Below are 21,467 nucleotides of genomic sequence, written 5' to 3'. Positions count from 1 at the left end.
GCCCTGCTCCCAAAGCCTTGACAAGTGAGACCGAGAATATTGTGGAAATGATGAAGGATTGTTCAAGTTTTGTTGGTTTAAAAGGAAGCGAGTCTTCCATGGTCACAGTAAACCTTGAAGGTAAACCGTGTATGCCCTAAAGAGTATATGAAATGGAATCGTATTTGAATAAAACATAAATGCCTACCTTGATCATGTTTATGCATAATGATATCCGTGCTCTGACAAGGTTGCATAATTTCCTAAGCGAACCCAAAGCTACTTTCAGATTTAACAAAATTGTGAAATCAAAGCTAAAAGTATCTAGGATATGGTTAGGTTTAAGAAAAATCCCCTGAAACTCTTTGAAATGTATTCTTTTCGACAGTTTCCCACCACCTCCAATCATGCAGACAAAGTTCGGCCTTCCTGTGTAATAAGCACACAGTACACACTATCGCACGCCCGCACAGTGCGCGTCATGATGCAGCGGCCCCATAAAGGGGTTTCCAAAGAGACAATTACTCCCACATTATAACAATTACTAAAACACGGGCCTTTTGATTGGGGGTTAGGTTTATAAATTTCCGAACTTAAATTTCTAGCAATCGAATAATCATGCATAATGCTAAGGAACCGACTACCAAAGTTCCAAGAAAGGAAAAAAGGGGGGGGGGTATATGTTCTCGGGTATGATGTTTTTTTTATAACCTTTACGACCCTTACAGTACCAGTAAATTATGTGGCCAAGCAAGTGAACAAAAACGAATAATCTTATTCTAAATTATCCCCGTACGCTTCAGAGTTATTTAACAGTTTTTTTGGTTTTTTTTTTTAAATAATTGGACTCCCGTTGAAAATGAAAAATGAATTCGTGTGACAAAGAAAAACATACATCCTCACCCCCAAAACACACACACTATAAGTCTTGTCTTTGACATTATTTTTTTTACCTTAGACCTATAAGCATGTAAGAACAGTACTTCCAAACCATGGATACACAGTACTTACATGATATAATTAATAACTTTGACCTCAGTAGCGCTAGTTTAATTCAGATTTATACTCGTACTAGGTGTGGGTTTTTCATGATTTTTTTGGGGGGTGAAGTGTGCGACCGACCAATTAATTTGCATATGGGCGGGCTAGTTTAGGTTTTTGCTACAGAGTGTGTTTATCCCAAATATGGTTAAAAAATAAGGAAAAGCATGCAGGTACAAACAAAAAAAATTGAGTCAAATTTTATCAAATGATTATATCATTATCAAATGCATAGAAATGTTAAGTTAGGGAAAAAATATTTGAATGATCGAGCTAAACAATCTCGGACAAAAAACCGTAACGCCCCACCATTTTAACAAGTAAGTGATCGGTCCCGGCCTTAAATTTTTACCCACAAAACATATGTATTCAGCATCAGATCCAGAGGGGGAGGTGTTCCCGGGGTTGGAACCGCCCCTTTTGTTGGGCCGATCAATGCATTTGAATGGGGACATATGGTAGGAGCCCCCTTCTTTCTTCTGGGTTGGGACCCCCTTTTAAAATGGCTGGATCCCCCCCTGGTACTTTTGTTTTAAACCCTATGATAAACGGGTAGTTTTATACAATATGAAAAATAATTAGAACAAGTGGACATTAATTTTTGCTTGCTATTCATTTCTTAAGAAATGGAGGCTTGTAACATATTTTATTTGCTTATTTTTAAAAGATGACCTGTTGGTGGACGTTTCTGTACATTTTACCTTTTGCAGTTTTATACTTCATCTGTTGATGTATACTGTGAGCGTTTTGTGCATATTTAAATATATTTACTTATGTTTAAAGAGGAGCATAATGTCAAATAAAAAAATACAAATTGTTTTACATCTAAGAAAACATGTAAGATTTCCGCTGCTACATTTACTAAATAGGTGCAATTAGGGTACTCAGTGCAATTTGGGTCTAGTACTTATTAAATACCTGTAATCGCACATTACCAAAGAATAAAAAAGATTCAGTAATTTCTCATGATTTCTCGAACTAATCTGTTTTTCAGATATGTCTAATTCTGGCATTGAAGATTCAGCCCAATCTACTACATGTACTATAATAACAGAAGCTATTGTCCATAGAAATGACAACTCAGGGAATGAAAGCGTGTTATTCTTTCAAGAACAACCACCATCTGAATGTAGAACCGGGAATGAAAGCTTGTTGTCATTTCATCAGCCACCACCTGCATGCAGTACACCACACGCTCCCAAGAAAAGAAACACGGAGACTGTTACACCACAAATGCTCATGCAAAAGCAGTACGACGTTTTGACTGTGCAAGAAAAGAAATTTGTGCTTGAAAAAACTAAAATTAAACTGGAAAATATTAAATTAGAGTTGGAAATTAAAAGACTTCAGCAGTGGGCAAATCAGGAAGAGGACGCATATATCACCTTGCAAGCTTTAAATGATAATTAGTCAATGAACGCAATCGTTTTGTTTGATTTATTTTTATATGTACAGAAGATCTTTTTATATGCTAGTATTTCATCAACTTTTTAATTGTTACACTAATAAATCTATGAGAAAAATCCCCTGGCTATATGATCTCGTACAATGCGTCCTTCGTCGGGTCCACGGAAAACACTGTTTAAGTCATCATTATTAGGTCAGTCAGCGTGCCCCCCCCCCCCCTTAGGAAAAGTTCTGGATCCGCCACTGAGTCTGACCAGTCATAATGATAACTATAAGTCACTACCATTCATGTAAGTACAATTTTTCAGTTTATGAAAACAAAATAAAGTTTTCTATCATTTTATAATTAACGAAAACATATGTAAATAATTCAACAACTTTAATATGAAATTGAAATCAGGAAAATGTGGGACATCTCTCCAAATAGAGAAACCGCGCCCAACCGGTCTTTAACGGTCCGTTTTTTTTCTTTCTGTTAAAGATCGATAGAAATTATCAATGAAGAATTAAGAATGTCATGTGGCCCCTTGTTATTCAATAGGAGAAGCTAATTCTGAACCGATATAAAATAATAGTGTTTATGGTATGTATGTATGTAGAGGCGTTTATTGAATTAGATAAAAAAAAAAAAAAAAAAAAAAAAAAAAAACATTTTACATCGCAGGAAACAGGCATATTACTGTTAGTATATATTTCCTGGCCCAACACAATATGCTCAAAATGCAAATGCTACAGGGAAGATGCAAATGCTGTTTGTTGAAGCGGGTCGTCTCGTAAAATTCATGATATCATAAAGATTCTTTATTAGCATTATGTTGTATAAAATGTGAATGATGAGAATACTAAAATGTCAAAAGAGGGGAAGTCCATGGACAAAAAACAATGATCGAAAACACAAACAAAAACGACAAACAAAATGAGCATCAACATTAATATGGAAAAAAGACATATTGAAAAACTTAAAAAAATTATGAGTCGATCGTTTTTAGTAGAAAAAAGGGGGAGAGTATTTTTTTTCTGGCAAGATTTTCCCTTTAAAATTCCGGATTATTTATTTACGTAATGACGCTCCAAGTTGCTGTCAGTGGACTGCATCCTTACTGTTTCAAGTCGTATAGATATATTCAAGACTAACTATAAGCACTGTGCATTTTGGGTGGCTGAAGTTATTTAAGAAATTGTAAACGTTTGTGTACCTTCATGATCACATATTGCTTGTGTGTTAATGCTATGGTAGCCCTTTCTGTTGACGAAAGATGGTTCGTCGTGACTAGGAGCAGAAATCCTCACATGAGTTCCATCAATGCAACCTACAACTCCTGGAAAGCCTCCATTGTCAAAGAACCCTTGTTTAATATCCCCTTTCCTCTGGACTGACGGCCACTTGATAAACTGGTCAGCCTTGGCATTAAGAGCATCCGAAACTTTCTGCACGCACCTGCTAACAGTTGATTTATCTATACCTAGGGTATCACCTACAACTTGCAGGAAACCTCCACAAGCAAAAAACCTCAAGGCAACAAGCACCTGTTGAAACGAAAAAAAAATAAGATTATGCAATTTACATCCCAAACAAAGCATTGGCAATGATGAGGAGTGTTAGAGGGGCAATTTAGGAGACATTCTCAAACTATAACACCTCAGTTTGTAGATATATTTAATTCTTTTTTAATGAAAGGACTATATATATGTAGGACTCTAAAATGCCATGGGGACACTATAGTACGATGGTCACGCTGAAGTACGATGGTCCGCGGAAGTATAGACGTACGAAAAGTAGTTGGATTATGTATGACGTTAACAGTCGATTATAAAAACCAAAAATGAAAATGCCTGAAAATGAATTAAATAATGGAAGCGACAGATGCATATTATTGTTTACGTTTACGTTAAAATATTGTCGATTTTATAGAAGAGTATAAATGTCAGCAAAGTAAAGGTACACGTTTTCAAGCGTAAATCATAAATTGTCCATTAGTTAAAACATCAGTCTGTACATCATTGTAGTAAAATATAACATGTGTTAATACAATGTAATACTCGCCATAAAAAAATAGGGGAAAGCTCAAACAACAACCCCTTTCTCTCGCATTTAAATTAAAGCATGTACAAATAAATTTTATTTATTCCGACAATAATGGAATTTTGTATTTGCAACTGGCAACTTTAAGGGGATGTGTTTACATTAATAGGCTTTGTAAACGGCAAGCTACATCCAATACGCCCCTCGTCCTCAACATGCAAGAAATATTTGCCACTGAACGACATCCAACAATCAATCCAATACGCCCGAATTGTTAAAAATTTCATTTGCAAAAAGACTTGTGTTTAACATTAGTGACCTTGAACCTGTCTCTTTCGTTCCATCGATGATCGCACTTTCATAGTGTATAAATTTGCGTTTTTTGATTGAGTTAAGCCTTCCAATTGATAATTTATCGTGTGTTTTTCTATGTTGTGATGATAAGCTATTGTTTCAGAAAAAGGGAGAAGGTTTGGATACTATTAAAACGTTTAATCTCGCTGCAAATGTTTGCACTTGTCCTAAGTCAGGAATATGATGTACAGTAGTTGTCGTTTGTTTATGTAATTTATACGTGTTTCTCGTTTCTTGTTTTTTATATAAATTAGTCCGTTGGTTTTCCCGTTTGAATGGTTTTACACTAGTAATTTTGGGGCCCTTTATAGCTTTTTGTTCGGTGTGAGCAAACGCTCCGTGTTGAAGGCCTTACATTGTCCACTAATGGTGTACTTTTATAAATTGTTTTTTGGATGGAGAGTTGTCTCATTGGCACTCACACCACATCTTCCTATATCTATATGCCATCGCACTTTAGCAAACAAACAACCATCATACTTTAGCGTGAGACACCATCGTACTTTAGCGTAGACCGTCGTACTTTAGCGTGACCATCGCACTTTAGAGTACCATCGCACTTTAGAGTCCTACACATATACCCATCGGTTATTGTATTTGGATTTGAACCCCCACCAACATTTTACAAAAAAGGGAAATATTTAGACGACTTCCTTTGAAATTATATTTATAATAAATATTTTACATAATTAATTTCTCCTGTGTTTTTTTTTTAATTTCATCATCAAGAGTGAAGACAGTAATTAAAAAATGAAGTTTACATGTTAATTTTTTAACTTCCAAACGGAGGAGAGGGTGTATGGGTGGCCCTCATATCTTTTTTGTATGGTAGGCAAGGGAGGATCATGTAAAATTATCATAAAACTATACACGAGAAACAAATCTAATCTACTACCAAACGAGCGATCAAGCAACATTTCAATAGTCAATTCAGATAGTCAGAGATTTTGGGGCTGATAAAGTAATAATTGTCTGAGATAGGAGGCGTCGGACAGGGAGGGCGATGGTACGGGGGTAGAGGTAGTAGGTGGAGAGGTCGAGAAGCGGGATAAAGGGGCGGGATTGGTGCATGGAGAATTAGCGAAATGTTCAACGGGCAAATTGAAAAAGGGGGAGGTCCGAGGAAACGGGGTTTGAGGTGCCCGGAGTAATGATGGAAGGGATGGGAATCGGGGTTAAGGAACGTCCCTGCCGCCGACAGTTCAATTAAACTATACAAGTAGATTGACGGTATTTGTTTTTAAAAATCCCAAAAGGAACCTCATTTACCATACCATAGGAGTTATTTCCCTTTATACATTCATTTTGTGTGTGGAAAAAAGAAAAACAAACAAAGATTTGGGTGAAACGATACGACTTTTTGAAATATCCTTGGATTGTCATGTGTTTATCAACCAAGAACATTACATTTCTGTTACAATAATCTGTAAAATGTGTATAGGATACTTCTTTACGTAGTGAAATGTGTTAAAACTTTGAGAAATATCACACTGCATGCAAAGTTATTTTGTTTTCGGTTACCTGCATCTCTGCACTAAGAGACTGACTTCTCTGGGTAGGATGTTCGATGTCCTTCCGCACTATGTCGGTGGTCCTTATGATCGAATTTCTCCCAAATCTGTACCTTGCTCGGAGCTCCTTGTCTGTGAGGTCATCTAATGTAAGTAGCCTTTTTCTATATTTTCTGGGTGGCTTTGGATCGTGCAATATATTTCCAAACAACAGCATTTCCTCCATTTTAAACTCCCTATTTAAAATTTAAAAGTGCCCCCTTACCACTTTTAACTTAACGCAACGTTAAGTCACATTTAAACGTTATTTAACTCTAATAAACCTTTGTGCAACAGAAATAACGGTCATTTAATTTTAATTGAGGTTTAAAATATATTTAACTAATACTTAAAGTTAAATGACGTTTGTGCAACCCAGTCCTGTTGCTCAAGTTAAAATTTGCAAATGTCCTCCATGGGAACTTCCCAAACCAAAAATGATATTTGATCTCCGTGAACACAATAAAATTAAAACAAATCCTCTTTTAATTTAGCAACACTATGCTGAAATTAAAGCCAATTATCCAGATATTTCAACTGTCTATACTGATGGATCAAAAGATGGCGACAGAGTTGCATCTGCTGCTGTCTTCAGGGACAGAGCTGCAACTCTCCGTTTGCCATCTGATGCATCCATCTTTACTGCTGAAGCAGAAGCAATAATTTTGGCTTTGAAATTTATTGCTTCTTCAGATAAATCCAAATTTATTATATGTTCGGATTTACTTTCATGCCTACAAGCTATACGAAATACTAAAATTATAAACCCAACAATTCTCAAAATTTTATATGTAATGAGGAATTTAAAAATTCTTCTAAAAGAAATAATATTTCTATGGGTTCCGAGTCAAGTTGGAATCCATGGAAATACAGCTGTAGACCTTGAGGCAAAGAATGCCCTGGGTGACCCTTTATCTAACTGTGATATACCGTATACTGATTTTAAATCTAATATTAGAGAATATGTTTTCAATATATTGAAAAATAAATGGAGTAAAAAAAATGATAATAAATTGCACGAAATTAAACCTAATTTAGGCAAACCTTTTAATAATATTATGTGCAGAAAAGATCAGTGTGTTATTACTAGATGTCGTATTGGGCATACTAGAATAACACACGAGTATCTTTTAAAAAATGAAGATAAACCACAATGTGTTCCTTGCAACTGCAAGTATACTATAATACATGTTTTAATTAATTGTATTGACTTTGCTGATATTCGTAAGAAGCATTTCAATGTCAATAATATGTATGATTTATTTAATAATGTTCCATTTACAAATATTGTTGCATTTTTAAAAGAAATTGGAATTTATTATAGAATATAAAAATGTTATTATATTTAAGTCGTTTTTAATTTTTATCACGTTATTTTACTCATATTGATTTTTATTTGTAAATAATCAATTTGCTTTAGTCTAGAATTTTAGTATATTGAAGGACTTTTTGTCTTATTTTAAAAATATGCTTTAAATTGTAAAAATATTCCAATTAGCTCTCGCCGCGATATAGCCTTTTTGTGCTAATGCGGCGTAAAGCAACCAACAATCAATCAATCATTGATTCATACCCCTAACAGGAGCAATTGTGCCTGATATTCATATGATGAAGACACACTCTTTCAATCAGTTTAATTGTGGTCTAGAGCTGGCATGTCAGTAACTGCTAGTAGTCTGTTGTTATTTATTTATTATTGTCATTTTTTTTCTTTTGTTTCATATTCTGAAATCGGACTCGGACTTCACTTAAACTAAGTTTTGCTGTGCGTGTTGGCATTCCAAACTAAAAGACAAATTGAAAGAGTTGGTATTACTTTGCTTCATAAAAAAGAATGGCCAACGTAGATACAAGTATATTGTCTTAAGGAAGGGATAAATCATACTTTGTAAAGAATCACTCTGATTCAAACAAAAAATTCTCTGAAACCGATATTATCAAGATGCTTGATTTCTTGATTGACAACATATTTGTAACGTTCGGAGGACGTGTTTTTCAACAGACTGTCGGCATCCCAATTGGAACAAACTGTGCCCCTCTACTTGCCGACTTGTTTCTTTATTATTATGAGGCTGACTTCATGCAGGAACGTCTTAGGAAGAAAGATAAGAAGTTAGCAATATCCTTTAACTCTACTTTCCGCTATATAGATGACGTTCTTTCACTAAACAATTCAAAATTTGGTGACTATGTGGAACGCATCTATCCCATCGAATTGGAGATAAAGGATACTACAGATACAGTTAAATCGGCTTCATATCTTTACTTACATCTAGAAATTGACAATGAGGGTCGGTTGAAAATAAAACTTTACGACAAAAGAGATGATTTTAGCTTTCCAATTGTGAACTTTCCATTTCTAAGTAGCAACATTCCAGCAGCACCTGCATACGGGGTATATAACTCCCAATTGATACGATATTCCCGTGCTTGCATTTCCTATCAGGATTTTCTTGATAGAGGCTTACTACTCACAAGGAAGCTATTAAACCAAGAGTTCCAAATGGTGAAGTTGAAATCATCCCTTCGTAAATTTTACGGACGCCATCACGAGTTGGTTAACCGTTATGGAATAACCGTTTCACAAATGATATCGGATATGTTCCTTACGTCGTTACTACAATCCCCTTCCCTTTCATGAATGTGACGTGGAACAGGATCTGCTTACCCTTCCGGAGCACCTGAGATCACCCAAAGTTTTTGGTGGGGTTCGTGTTGTTTATTCTTTAGTTTTCTAGGTTGTGTCAGGTGTACTATTGTTTGTCTGTTTGTCTTTTTCATTTTTAGCCATGGCGTTGTCAGTTTGTTTTAGATTTGTGAGTTTGACTGTCCCTTTGGTATCTTTCGTTCCTCTTTTGTTGTGCGTTTGTTTTTTGTACATTGGCTAGAGGTATAGGGGGAGGGTTGAGATCTCAAAAAACATGTTTTAACCCCGCTGCAATTTTGCGCCTGTCCTAAGCCAGGAGCCTCTGTTAGTCTTGTATGATTTTTAATTTTAGTCTGTTTCTTGTGTATAATTCGAAGTTTAGTATATGACGTCCATTATCACTGAACTAGTATACATATTTAATTAGGGGCCATCTGAAAAATGCCTCCCGGTGCGGAGTTTCTCGCTGCACAGAAGACCCTTTGGTGGCCTTCGGCTGTAGTCTGCTCTATGGTAAGGTTGTTGTCTCTTTGACTCATTCTCTATTTTCATTCTCCATTCTATCTAATCCTTTTTACTTATATCCGTCGACCTAATGTCTTTGATTCATACCTTTATATTGAACTTTTGTTATGTTATAAACGACGGAAATAGACTACAGCCACGTTCTAGAACATTAACTGTTAAAAAAAAAACGCATAATTTATAATAAATAAATATGATACAATCTGGAAATGTTAGATAGAAACATCAGTATTGATGGCAATATGATATTAAGCACATATTGAAATTGACGTATGTTACCTAAAAAAATATTTATCATATGATAATTACGAACCAAGGCATTACCCAAATATAAATATGTTATCCATATTAACAACATTGTATAAACGAGGGATGAAAGATATTAAAGTGGACCACAAGAGTACATTGTTATGCCCCACTTACGATAGTAGGAGGGCATTATGTTTTCTGGTCTGTGCGTCCGTTCGACCGTTCGTCCGACCGTCCGTTCGTCCGTCCGTTCGTCCAGTTTCAAGTTAAAGTCTTTTGTCAAGTTAGTTTTTGATGAATTGAAGTCCAATCAACTTCAATCTTAGTACACATGTTCCCTATGATATGATCTTTCTAATTTTAATGCCAAATTATATTTTTTACCCAGATTTCACGGTCCACTGAACATAGAAAATGAAGTGCACGTTTCAGGTTAATTTTTTTTGACTAAAGTTTTTGGTCAAGGTAGTTTTTGATGAAGTTGAAGTCCAATGAACTTGAAACTTATTACACATGTTCCCTATGATATGATCGTTCTAGATTTAAATTCTAAATTAAATGTTTACCCCAATTTCATGGTCCACTGAACTTAAAAAAATATAGTGCGAGTGATCCGTGTACTGTGGAGACATTCTTGTTTAATTAGATCATGAGCTTTTAATAAATTTTATCATAATTAACAATTTATTACATAAATGTGATTAACATAAAAGTGATGGACAAATACTATACATCTATAAATCAGCAGATTAAATCTAATGCACATCAGGTATATGGAGAAACTTGGATGGGACTGTCGTACAACCCACAATTTTCTACATTTGAAAACGCCTGTACTAAGTCAGGAATATGACAGTTGTTGTCCATTCGTTTTTACCATTGCACACTTACAATGACTGGAAGTTTAAGTACTAAGCAACGTCAAAAGTAAAATCACAAAAATACTGAACTCCGAGGAAAATTCAAAACGGAAAGTCCCTAATCAGATGGCAAAATCAAGGGATAAAACACATCAAACGAATGGACAACAACTGTCATATTCCTGACTTAGTACAGGCATTTTCAAATGTAGAAAATTGTGGATTGTACGACAGTCCCATCCACGTTTCTCCATATACCTGATGTGCAATTAACTATTTGATTATAATGATGGTAAGTCCGATTAAAAAGTTATTACTGTGCTGCTAGTTTTGTGTTTATTTTAATACTTTGTGTAAATAATCTGAGATTTTTTTTGCTAAGATTATAGTGATGTATCTCTACTTCTGTTTCCAAAACGTTGTTACTTTTAACTCTTCTTTTAGTATAAAAGTATTGCATGTCCATTTGATAATGAAATGCATTCTTCTTCAAGTGTTTTTTATCAGAAGAAATATCGAATTTCATAATTTGCAAGTTTCAAAATATCTCTTGCTAGAAAATGAAACCATGTTTTGACATTAGAACAGTTTAATACTGAAAATAAGGATACCAAAGAAGGAAGACTATATATATATAAGACATCATACTGATAAAATATAGTAACATATTCATGTATGAGATATATCATTGTTAAACAAATAAACTGTACAAATTTTTTTTTAAAAAAAGTCGTTATGGAAGAGAAACAGCAGCTCATTTTGCTTATTAAAAGGAAAATCAGCGTTTTAAAATCGACGATTTAACATGAATAATGATGACCCATACAGTCATACAGTTGATTACACGAAGACGGTCAGACAAAATTAACGCGGCGTATACTCGCGTGCACTTCATTATGTTCATGTAAACACGGCGTTAACTCTGCGTTAACTCCGAAATGTCAGTAGACATACATATATAGTAAACGGGCATTTACCTTCGCGCTTACCTCCGCGTTAACACGAAAACAGCGCGTCTTCCAATTTTTCAAAGAGTAAACGGGCGTTTACTTTCGCAGTTTATTCCACGTTTATGTGAAACAAGGCTCGTCTTTTATTATTATGAAAAGTAATCACACGTTTTACACGGATAGTCATCGTATTTTTAATATACTGAACTAATATATAACAAGATAAGGTACATCACAATGACTTACTGTCCATTTTATCTCTGCGTTTGACTGTCCCTCGTGTATCATTCGTTCCTCATCAATTGCCAGATTGACGATTACAGTTAAAGAAGGACAAAAGAAACCAGAGGGACAGTCAAACTCACAAATCGAAAATCAACGACTGGCTAAAAATGAAAGAAGACAAGCAGACAATCAATAGAACACATGACACAACATAGCAAACTCAAGAATAAGCATCACGAACCCAACCAGAAACTACAGGTGATTTCAGGTACTCCGGAAGGGTAAGCAGATCCTGCTCCACATGTGGCACCTGTCGTGTTGCTTATGTTATACAATAAGTTACTGTGAATAGTCTAATTCGATAGGTCACATTCATGAAAGGGAAGGGGATTATAGTTACGACGTAATGAACATATCCGATATCATTTGTGACACGGTTATTCCATAATGGTCAACTAAATCGTAATGGCGTCCGTAAAATTTACGAAGGGATGATTTCAACTTTACAATTTAATAGTTTCCTTGTAAGCAGAAACCTTTTATCAAGAAAATAGTGATAGGAAATGCAAGCACGGGAATATCGTATCCATTGGGAGATATATTCCCAGTATGAAGGTGCTGCTAGAATGTAGCTACTTAAAAATGGAAAGTTCACAATTTGAAAGCTGATATCATCTCTTTTGACGTAAAGTTTTGTTTTCAACCGATCCTCATTGTCAATTTCTAGATGTAGGTCAAGATGTGAGACCGACTTAACCGTATCTGTTGTATCCTTTATATCTAGATCGATGGGATAGATGCGTTCAACATAGTCGTCAAATTTTGAATTATTTAGTGAAAGAACGTAATCTATATAGCGGAAAGTAGAGTTAAAGGATCTTTCTAACTTCTTATCTTTCTTCCTAGGAAGTTCCTGTATGAAGTCAGTCTCCTAATAATAAAGAAACAAGTCGGCAAGAAGAGGTGCACAATTGGTTCCCATTGGAATGCCGACAGTCTGTTAAAAAACACTTCCTCCGAACGTAACAAATATGTTGTTAATCGATCAAGCATCATGATAATGTCTGTTTCAGAGAATTTTTCAGAGTGATTCTTTACAAAGTAGGATGTATCACTCCCTAAGACAAGATACTTGTATCTACGTTGACCATTCTTTTTTATGAAGCAAAGTAATACCAACTCTTACAATTTGTCTTTTAGTTTGGAATGTGGAATACTTGTGTAAAGTATATAAATTCAAAGTTTTTATACTTTTGCAAGACGAAAGAGAGCTATATTGTATGTACTCTAAAAGATCTTTGTAATTTGTAAGTATCCACATCTGAATCACGCAAGAGGTGGAGCACTTGGATGACCTAGCAATATACCGTTGTTTGTAAGGACACTTATGTAGTTTAGGTATCCAGTACATTGATGGACGATCCAGTTCTTCATCTTTGGTTGAAATTCCAAAGGAACATATAATAGACCTATGATTATCCAAGATTTCCTCTTTGGTAAGTGTCGTGAGGGTATATGTTGAGATTCCAAGCGAAGTGTCAATACCTAATTCGTTTATCAAGCAGTTAATGTAATGTGATTCATACACAAAAACGATGTTGTTTTGGGCTTTATCTGCGGGAACAACAACATATTTGTCATGGAGGTAGTATAAGAGTTTTGCAACCTTTGGGACCTTAAAGATTGACGTAGCATGGGCATAGATAGACCCATTCAGTTTCTTAATTCTGATTTGTACCAATGACCTCACCGCCTTTATCCATGCGGAAAGAGTGTCTATATAATTTATGTCTATCTCGTATATTTTTGATTGAATATATCGATCGCCATGCATTTTCATGTTTATACAACATCTTGGATTGTGACGTTATAGCATTATTGATAAAAAGGACAACTTTATTGTAAAGGAAAACATGACATAACGTTGGTGAAATTTCCTTACACCAGAAATAAACATATGTATATACCGAGGGGGTTTGATTCGGTTACACACCCAGAGACATTGTAGCGTAAGCAACTGGGTTGAAAAGGGGAACCATTTGGTAACTTGATCTTGAGATATTTATTCAACATTACAAGAATAATTGATAAATTTGTTACAATTGTAACTTCATGGCAAACAAAAGAAATGGAATATTTTTTTTTATTTTTCGATTCCGCATGATAGATTCAAGCTAGGTCATTATGATTACAACTATTACCTAGTTGGTGTGAGGGTATGCGCCTTCAACATGTTTAAGTAATGTAACCAAGCCTAATGCATTATGTATGTGCCTGTCCCTAGTCATTAGCCTGTAATTCTGTGGTTGCTGTATACAATATTTGTTTTTCATAATTGTATAATTAATTGTCAGAGGTACCAGGATAATAATTTCATACATCAGACGCACATTCTGTTTCGTCTACACAAGACTCATCAGTGTCGTTCAGATCAAAATAGCTAGAAAGCCTAACAAGTAAAAAGTTAAAGAGCATTGAGAATAACAGTTTTCATTTCCTGGCCTTTCTAGCTAACTTTACGTTTGTATTTAGCTCATTGTTGAATGCCGTACAATGACCTATTGTTGAAAATTTCTATAACATTTGGTCTCGTGTGGGAAGTTGTGTCTTTTGCAATTTTATCATACATTCTTATTGTTATATTATATGTAATATGTACATGAATCATCACCTTTTTGTATATACATGTATATCCAAGTAGGGCTTTATTATGATTGGACGGAGAATGTGGGTAGTCCTTAGTGATGCCATATGTCACTGTTTTAATGACTTCGGTTTATTATGGGGTCTTCATTGCCATGGTTTTCCAGTCAACAGCATATCAGCTACCTTGGTGGTCTAATCTTTTATGGTAATGCGTTGTGTCTGAATACAAGAGGTGGTGCATTTAACAATTGCCGGCTTGAAAATTAGTCTTTGCTGCTCCGCCACTCATCATTTACCTTAAAGAGTAAGTATGGAACGCCCTAGCTGTATTATTCATCATAATAGACTGTTGTCAGAAAAACTATTCTACAAGGTCAATTGGTGTGGCGAAACATATTAAAAATGTGGCTTATAGTAAACCCTAACGAACACTTTTTGGCGTTTCAAAGCATTAGGGTATGTGTATGGCGTATACACCTAGTCAGTTTTGAGGTTAAAAGAATACATGTAAATATTAGCATAATGAAGATTAGGAATACCAGACAAAATAACACAACAAAATGCAATTACAGACAGACTTATGAATAAATTGACAGACGGATAGATACACAGTATGGTAGACATTTAGACCGACTGGTAGACCGGTATAGACAGACTGTTGGGAACATACACAGTCTGTTGGAAACGTAAAGTGGCTGGTAAAAATGTAGATACTTGTATACTTAAAGACAAATCCTTCTATTAAAATCTACCAATAATATCTTTTTTATATTTTGTTTTTACATTAGGCTAGGCAAAAGCTTCAAAATAAGCAAATACAAAATGGGGTCACCGACCTCGTTTTATTTAAAACGCCATCTATTTCATGGAATTTGGAAATCGGGACTTCTAGTCAATAGCAGTGTAATATTTTTTTTTAAAGTTGGTATCCATAAAACTTGTTTGTTCTGTTAGCCTAGTTGTTAATACAAACTATTTTAATAATATTACCATTTTCTGAGAGAAAAATAATAACGATAAGTTGCTATACTAGTTTTCTTGCCTTTTTTTTTTGGGAAATAACTATAAAAAAAATTAAGTTTAATAAAAATTGACCAATAATTTCTCTTTGAGTATTCAACAGAATAAGCTTTTTTTTATATCTAAATAAAATCATGATATAAAAAGATGGGGTCACCGGAATGGAAAAATAGATGTTTCTAAAAAAAAGGATAACAAATTGAATTGGCGGGAATACATTGTGCCAATTCTAAAACAACGTCGAAAGACGTTCGGCCGGTTTGGGCGATATTCTTACATATTACGGACAACACAGTTCTCGTTATTTGCTGTTTTGTTGTTTGTTGTTTTCAACTACAATAAATGCACATTAATTTACACATGCTAGTAATTGGTTTTCAGTCAGTTTCACATACACGTAATATAAATGTGGTGGTTGGAAAACAATACATTGTACAAATGTACTCACAAATGCTTCTATTAACAACATTTCTATTCAGGTTATTTATAGTGCTTACATGTCTGTGTTGAACAGAAATTATTCTTAAAATAGTGAATACATTTTTTATATATTATTTCACAGTTCAGTCAAAGTATATCTGAAAGACAAGACAGAACTTTGCTTTCGATATCATGAATTTTAATTTAGGTTAAGATCTAGAATGCTGTTCCTTTTTAGTTTGATGACAATTACTTAAAATCAATAGAAATCTAAGTCCCCGCTTCCACTAACAATAAAGAACGCCGATCTTTAGTATTGCAAAAAGGAGAAAGATCGATCTACATCGGACTTAAAAATACCACCTCATGGATTGCGGTCAATATCGAAGCGGCTACATAGGGCTACGTAGATTTATGACTATTGAACGAGTAGCTAGTCTAGCTTCTATCAATATCTATGTATAGTAGCGAGGCTAGCTACACGTTCAATAGTCAAAAATCTAAGTAGTCCAATGTAGCCGCTACGATATAGAATGCAACCCTGATGTTTGTTTAAGTGTAAACGCTTAGATAAATCGATCTAGAATTCAAAGTCTTTTATGTAGATATGAAAATTAATCTGCGCATGGTCAGTTTAATATTCTTATAAGTAACTGATTTCAGTGTTTCATCCTTATTCTCAAAGGATTTGGCAGAACATGGTGATCAAAATAAAAAAATATGTATACGACGTTTTTGCATTTTTACACAGGAAATATAGGCCACTGTACGGCCTTTAACAATGAGCAAATACCGCATATACAGCTATAAACGGTCAAGAAATGGCAAATGTAAAACAATTCAAACGAGAAAATAACGGCTTAATTTATGAACCAACAAGCTTAGAAAAACATCTTTTTTTATTGTTTTTTTTGTCTCTGGTGCTAGCTATGGGTTCTTAAAGGTAAAACATCCCTATTAGAGTACCCGTTTCAGCGCTAGACCGATGCCCTCTAACTGTTTCGCTTATAACAAGTTTTTTTCCGTTTTTTCTTAAGTCTGGTAAATACTCGTTTCAGTACTTGACTAATGCCCTGTTACTTATTCGTTCCTTATTCGCTTAAATATAAGTGTGTTAAACGGTGCACATTTTAAGAAATATCTTTTCAATTGCATTTATTCATTATTAGTTTTTTTTTATATTCTGTAAATTTCTCATCTTCAAACCAAATGACTGTTATAAGCATGATAAGTAAAATTATTCTGACATTTCCTTGTTTTTAAGGACTTAAGATCTCCATCGGCCTTAAAAATACCACCTCCTGGATTGCGGTCAATATCGAAGCGGCTACATAGGGCTACGTAGATTTATGACTATTGAACGAGTAGCTAGTCTAGCTTCTATCAATATATAGGTATAGTAGCTAGGCTAGCTACACGTTCAATAGTCAAAAATCTAAGTAGTCCAATGTAGCCGCTACGTTATTGAATGCAACCCTGATATTTGTTTAAGTGTAAACGCTTAGATACATCGCGAAAGACCGATCTAGAATTCAAAGTGTTTTATGTAGATATGAAAATTATAAGAAATATCTTTTCAATTGCATTTATTCATTATTAGTTTTTTTTTTTTTTATTCTGTAAATTCCTCATCTTCGAACCAAATGACTGTTATAAGTAAAATTATTCTGACATTTCCTTGTTTTTAAGGACTTAAGACATGTTAATCAAAAAGATATTTAATAAATGTAGAAGCATATCTAATGAACCAAATATTTCCCGGCTTATTCTATTTTCTACGAATTTTTTTAACGAAATGGTTAGACCGATTATGTTAAGATTGCAATGTATACTAAATGTAAACGCTCAAGTTCTAAAAAGATCGTAGACGCAAGATGCTCTTAATAGATCAATTCAATTTTGTGCAAGTATTAACGGGGTCTATTTAACATACTTTCTGTTTTGATCATGTATCCATAAGCATCTATGTATATCGAAATATTCCGTAATGTTGCTAGAAACTCAGTCTAAGTATACAGTTGTCATACCGTGATTATGAATGGAACCTAATGCGACCTCTTCTTCTCAAATCAACTATTGATTTTTTCACTATGTATTCCTCTTTAATTCTTTATTCCGACAACTTTTAAACACGGGCACGATTATGTTGTTTTTTTATATAAAAATTGTGCACCTAGAACATAAATATAAAACTTGGCAAATCGGATCAGACTCGGAGTCGTCAAATACAAAAACCTACAATCATTATGTTAGAAGGGTATATGTTAACTCTAGATGGACTTTATTTTACACGTATGCGTCCATGATTACTGTTTTGTTGGTGTTTATCAGAAATTTAAATATTATATTCGTGTAAAAATGTAATCGCCGTACACATTCAAAATACGTATGTGCAATTTGCCATATTAATATATAGGTATATATGTATGAAATGTACCTATTGCGATAGATTCATTGAATTTTGATGACATGATTGATGATTTTCGTAGTTTCTTAATGATTTGTGGAAATATAAATACAATTATAAACCTACCAAAGAGATTGACTCTAAAGAACAGATAAGTCCATACACGTAGCAAATTATGGATATTAGTATTATATTATAATTTAATTGGCTCAACTTTTTATCAAGTATTCAGATTTTGTTTCGTTTCTTGACAGTCGTTTTGTGTGTTTTTTGTTTTTAGATTGCTGTATAGGTGACTCTTTTTTTATTCATATATGTAATGTGTATATCCAATTCTGGAACATGTCTATTATATAAAAACAATTTTTATTTTCTTCTCGGCAAATCTACCTATCAAATCGATTGTCACTCTATCCATCGGGTCAAATAGGAATAACTCTCATTAACGTTTCGGGTTCACGGAAACCGCTGACGGCATAGTACTGTTGCGCTTGTATATGCGCAAAAAAAAATAGAGGGAGTTGTCTTTAATAACTATCCAACGCAGAGACAAAATGATACACATGTAGACAGAATATTAAACACCAAGACGGACTAGTGAATATGAATTCAGACTATTGAACATGCACACACAGACAAACTGGTGAAAATGTAAACGGACTAGCTAGTGGACAAAGACAGACTTGTAAACACTTAACCAGACTGTTGAGAAATGTAGACAGACTAGGTGACAATTCAAAATACTGGTGAAAATAAAGACAAACTTTTGGACACATAGACAGAATGATGAACATGTAGACAGACTTGTGTAAATGCAATTTGACAAAAAATATTTGCCAGTGTATAAATCTTATTCTAACTCCATTCTAGATCTTGCCAAAATTGAAACTATTGATAATACTTTGGATCTACTAACAAACGACCATGTTAACCTGAATAATATTAATGATACTGTATAGGATATTGGTGATATATTTTTCAACGACACAAAACATACGTTTGGAACTTAAAATCCCCAAAAATCGGATAAAGATAAAATTGAGAATGGAAATTGGGAATGTGTCAAAGAGACAACAACCCGACCATAGAAAAAACAACAGCATAAGGTCACCACAGGTATTCAGTTTAGCGATAAATTCCCGCACCCGGAGGCGTCCTTCAACTGGCCCCTAAACAAATGACCTACAATGCGCAAAAAACGAAAATCGAATGAACCACGGTTTGACAACAAATGCAGGCAAAAATCAAAAAGACAAGGCGCACTCAAAGACTATACAGACTATATAAATCATAATTTTGTACTTTTAAAATATCTTACTGTATTTGTTTACCTTAACTATTGTATTTGTATTTATATTATATGTTTCTCTGTAAACTTGTATTTAGTTTTTAGAGAATGAAGTATCTCTCTATCTATCTAACTCTGTTGGGTGTAATTTTCAGACTTGTGTTAATATTGTAAAACCAATACTATGGGGGAAAATATTGGCATGGGGGGAAAATGACTATATGTATACGTATCACCAATTTTTCGCGGGAAAAGAATGGCAATTATGGTTAATTTCCCATAGGGAAGAATTGGTTCAAACTAGTTTCCCCCGGGGAAAAATTGGCGTTGGCTCAGAATGTCTATATTCCATCGGCCCACTGAAAGTTAGTATTTGCTGTCCCACTACTCAACATACACCTTTGAGGAGTAAGGGTTAAGACAGCTAGGTTCGGAGTCGAAAAAGTGTATCTGTGCGAAATGACATTTCTTCATGTGGACTGTTTACTTTGTGAATTAGCACTTTTAAAATTCATGCATAGTTTGTCAGTATGTAGGGTGTATATGCGTATAATGCCCTGAAAATGCACTGAATGCGCCATTGGACGTTAATACCCATCTATCGACAGCAGATATGATGGAAAATAAATTCCTAATGCTATATTGGATAAATACTACTGATTTTATCGATACATGTATTATATTATCTTTCCACTATGTGTTTTGTTGTACAGTCTTGACAAAGATTGTTATAATTAATAGAGCATATAAAAAAATGCAATAATGTCATATTTATTTCCCAAATACATATATAATAAGGAAAGTAACTCTAAGTGATTTAAATTTTGACTAACCAGCCACCCCCTGTAAAGCGGCCGTTTTCTGTGGTCCGACGAGCGGAAAGTTTTTGAGACGTTCCACAGGTACAAAGTGTCGACTGCTATAACTATTTTTTTTTGACATTTTTCCTATTATGTCTGTTTGTTTTGCTAGCATATTGTTGTTGTCAATTTAGTTGAATTATATGCAACTGTCATACAAATGAAAGGTTTAGCAAGGTAATAAACCAGGTTTAATAAACCATTTTCTAAACAAGGAAACGTCTTTAATAAATAAGGTATATAACAGTTGATTTACAGTCGTTTCTTGTGTTAATAGGTTTTGATTTTGTAATTTGATAAAAAAAAAAAAGCTTTCCGTGTTGAATTTTCCTATTAGTTCAGTAGTTTAATTATTTTATATTTTGACAGTGCGCACAATTCGGATGAATAAGTACAAAGGCTGTTTACACCTGTAACCATATTATATTTTCTTTTTTAAATACCTAAGGTAAAATATAACCAATGACATTGTATGTTTGTTCAAGCGGATATCTGTTAAATCAAAAGACAAATAGCGTGTGTTTTATCTTTACTCAGTAACTACACGCGAAGTTATGTAGTATAAAGTTTAAATTTTAAATTTTAAAATGGGATATAAGTGAACGGTTTGATAGTGAATAACTCGCATATTGATATTTGACGGATATTTAAGACAGTTTGAGGTAAGAACATTTTTTTTCTGTCTTCAGACAATAGTTTGTCTTTAACAATTAACTTCTTAATATTTAACAGTTGAAAGTCATCTATATTTAAATGAAATATGTAATTTAATTTTTTTCTAAAAGTAAAAGGTCAGGTTTATTAAACTTCACTATTAAACACTCCTTTAAGTTTCATAACATCATTCGGTCAGTCAGAATTGTTTTGTTGATCGTCGATTGATCTCTTTTTATAGAAAACATTTTATAATTTCTTATTTTATCAGGTTCTATGTTTAAAAAAAACATGATTTATTGTTGCATCCTCAGTGTATGTCTATCTATGTCGAAAAATCAGTTCCGCAACGACATCCTCGT

At 34.1% G+C, this 21,467-nt stretch overlaps 2 protein-coding genes across 2 annotated transcripts in view; both read left to right on the top strand.

The window, feature by feature from the left end:
• Nucleotides 1–21,467, top strand: part of LOC143051542 (uncharacterized) — a 241,552-nt gene that overhangs the window by 93,690 nt on the left and 126,395 nt on the right. The gene's annotated exons all lie outside the window — the stretch shown is intronic.
• LOC143051556 (uncharacterized) overlaps nucleotides 21,006–21,467 on the top strand; it is a 194,815-nt gene continuing 194,353 nt past the window's right edge. Inside the window, exon 1 of the mRNA XM_076224453.1 lies at nucleotides 21,006–21,113. The gene's annotated coding sequence lies outside the window, so the exon portion shown is untranslated. The remainder of the gene's footprint in view (nucleotides 21,114–21,467) is intronic.

This window comes from Mytilus galloprovincialis, chromosome 11 (assembly GCF_965363235.1).
Source record: "Mytilus galloprovincialis chromosome 11, xbMytGall1.hap1.1, whole genome shotgun sequence".
Taxonomy (NCBI): domain Eukaryota; kingdom Metazoa; phylum Mollusca; class Bivalvia; order Mytilida; family Mytilidae; genus Mytilus; species Mytilus galloprovincialis.
Note: the sequence above shows the minus strand (reverse complement) of the source record. Positions and strands in the feature narration are given on the sequence as shown.